The sequence below is a fragment of the Lolium rigidum genome, chromosome 5 (assembly GCF_022539505.1).
Source record: "Lolium rigidum isolate FL_2022 chromosome 5, APGP_CSIRO_Lrig_0.1, whole genome shotgun sequence".
In the NCBI taxonomy this organism is placed as follows: Eukaryota; Viridiplantae; Streptophyta; class Magnoliopsida; order Poales; family Poaceae; genus Lolium; species Lolium rigidum.
Window position 1 is genome coordinate 138,243,568 of NC_061512.1, and position 3,227 is coordinate 138,246,794.

General features: G+C 40.6%; 1 non-coding gene across 1 annotated transcript; it reads left to right on the top strand.

Moving 5' to 3' along the window:
* Window positions 1–1,784: 1,784 nt before the first annotated feature.
* On the top strand, window positions 1,785–1,868 carry TRNAY-GUA. The gene has a single exon. It is a non-coding gene; the product is annotated as a tRNA-Tyr (tRNA).
* Window positions 1,869–3,227: the final 1,359 nt, after the last annotated feature.

Sequence of the window (3,227 nt, forward strand, 5' to 3'; positions counted from 1 at the left end):
GAAACGTATGTTTGTTGATGGATGGTTCCATACTCTTTATGTACCAGTGGTGACATGTCATGTATGGGTTTCATTTTGGTCTGAACCAACGACAGCTGGCTAACATGCAGCAGATATCATATACTAGCTCCATTCTTCTGCTACAAATATGAAAACTAAATCGCGAGCAAGGCCCATACAAGTAATTTTGTACAGCAATCACTATGTGCGATCAAATATTTACGGTGTTAGATAATTTTTCGATTTGTCCAGTGTGGTCGCATGAAAATACTTCTCCATCTGTTGTTAGGTTGTATCTATAATATGTGCTGTCAAATATCTATACTTTTATTGTGTGTGTGTGTGTGTGTGGGGGGGGGGGGGGGCAATGGCCCCCTAACACAATGTTCACGAAAAACTATGTGAAGCCTTAGTTTTTTCTGAACATTGTGCTTGTTTGTATTTCAAAGGTTATTACTTTATTACGTCCACTGGTTTATCTAACATGGTTTAGTTATAATTTTGGTTAATTCATGAAGGAGAATGATCTGGCCGCTTGTACATGCTGTTGAGGTGGAAGGCCCAACGGGGCTTCCGGAGGCACCATAGGCAGGGGTCACGATGTACGACATGCCAGGGAAGCCTGGGACGCATCTTGGCCTCTTCTTTCGGTCTCAAGAGTTCATGTGCGTTGCCATTACACTCATTGTCAAGGTTACCACTGATTTCACAGCTATTCCGGCGCTCTGGTTAGCATATTTTCTTATTTTCTAATCATGACGCTGCGTTTAATTCCTTTCTCATGCAAACTAATGGTTTGTGTTTGGCCAGCTTTATTGTTGCAGCTGCGAGTTTGCTCTGTTTGTGGAGCCTGTCAATGGCCATTCTGGATACATACACGCTCTGAAATAACGAGAGAAAATGGGAGAGAAATGGACGGAGAAGAAGTCACTAGAGGAACACAAAGGCTTAGAACTACTAGTTTGCAGAGCAGACAATGCTCGAATTATTGAAGCCAGATTCTTCTTCTTCTCGGCGAAACACTCTGAAATGGCAGCTCTCCATTTACGGTATAGTTCCAGTGCCATTGCATTGATCTGCATGCATGGTTGTGTGAAGACGACGTATATAAAGCGACCGAGAGGAAAGCGTGCACGCCACCTATAATTTTATTGTGTGTGTGTGTGGGGGGGGGGGGGGGGAGGGGCAATGGCCCCCTAACACAATGTTCACAAAAAACTATGTGAAGCTTAGTTTGCTTGTTTGTATTTCAAAGGTTATTAATTTATTAAGTCCACTGGTTTATCTAACATGGTTTAGTTATAATTTTGGTTAATAAAATAAATTGTACTCTTTTTCATCTTAGATCAATCAAATAACTACCTGTACTGAACTAATACTAATATAGATATAGAATCCCTCCTATTTCATAATCCATTCTTATTCTATAACCCTTTAAATAAATTTCCCTAAAAAGTAGGGGATGGTCCATGAATTAATCTAACCATCAACTAAAAAAAACATAACGGAAAAGTAGGAAAAACTCTTTGCTTTGGATCTAGTTATACTTTGCGAGTATATTGACAATTCCAAAAAACTGCTCATACTATGATTATAGTATAATCACAGTATAATCACGAGCGGTTGTATATGGCCTTATCGTCTAGTGATGCCCCTATCGTCTAGTGGTTCAGGACATCTCTCTTTCAAGGAGGCAGCGGGGATTCGACTTCCCCTGGGGGTAGGGAGTATTTTGAAAGGAGATTAATCATAGATTATCAAAAATCCTAGAATAAATTCTTCCTGGGTCGATGCCCGAGCGGTTAATGGGGACGGACTGTAAATTCGTTGACGATATGTCTACGCTGGTTCAAATCCAGCTCGGCCCAAAAATTTAGGACTTCGTGAATATGAACTAAATCCTTTTGATTTTCTTCCATTCCATAAAATAAAATGTCAGATCTCTGATCTATAGAAATAAAAGATAAAGAAAAAAGGGAGAAATTGGATTTCTAACCCATATCTCTCTCATTCCTTTCTTACAAACAAAATAGTTTTTCTTATTGAAGGGTGAATTATTATCCATTTTTAGTGAGAAAAAATCACGACATACTAGATTATGTCACTCTCACTATAACCACCTGATAATATGTGGGTGTGTAGTATATGATTCGTCTATTTCTTAGAGTAGGACAGACGAATCGAATCTTCTTATGGTTCTATTTAAGAATAGGTATGCCATACACCCGCGGGAATCGAAGGAGAATGATCCGGCCGTTTGTACATGTTGTTGAGGTGGAAGACCCAACGGGCTTCCGGAGGCACCATAGGCAGGGGGTCACGATGTACGACGTGCCGGGAAGCTCGGCACGCGTCTTGGCCTCTTCTTTCGGTCTCAAGAGTTCATGTGCGTCGCCATTACACTCATTGTCACGGTTACCACTGATTTCACAGCTATTCCGGCGCTCTGATTAGCATATTTTCTTATTTTCTAATCATGACGCTGTGTTTAATTCCTTTCTCATGCAAACTAATGATTTGTGTTTGGCTAGCTTTATTGTTGCAGCTGCGAGTTTGCTCTGTTTGTGGAGCCTGTCAATGGACATTCCGGATACATACATGACGTGAAATATAGAGAGAAAATGGGAGAGAAATGGACGGATAAGAAGTCACCAGAGGAACACAAAGGCTTAGAACTACTAGCTAGCAGAGCAGACAATGCTCGAATTATTGAAGCCAGATTCTTCTTCTTCTCGGCGAAACACTCGAAAATGGCAGCTCTCCATTTACGGTATAGTTCCAGTGGCGTTGCATCGATCTGCATGCATGGCTGTGTGAAGACGACGTATGCAAAGCGACCGAGAGGAAAGTGCGCACACCACCTAGGGCCTACCTGTACAGCTGTGTGTGTGAGAGCGAGAGGTTTTTTGTTATTTCAATGACTATTTTGCCACAGATGTAAACCAAGCTACAGATATTCATATGCATATGCATCATAAATAGTCAATATGATGGTGCTCTCACAAAACAAAACAAAACAAAACTAGACACAACTAAAACAAGGACACTTCAAGTTTTTACAAAAATTTCTATGTTGCTCAAAAAACAGTGTTTAGAGGTGCTCAAACCAGGGATTTTAAAATGAGTCCAATGGGGTTGCATGGGCATCCCGAATCTTATGGTCTTCATCATACTTGAATCATTTTAGTGTGTTATTCCTCCATTCCTCTGAAAAAACTTCAACACAA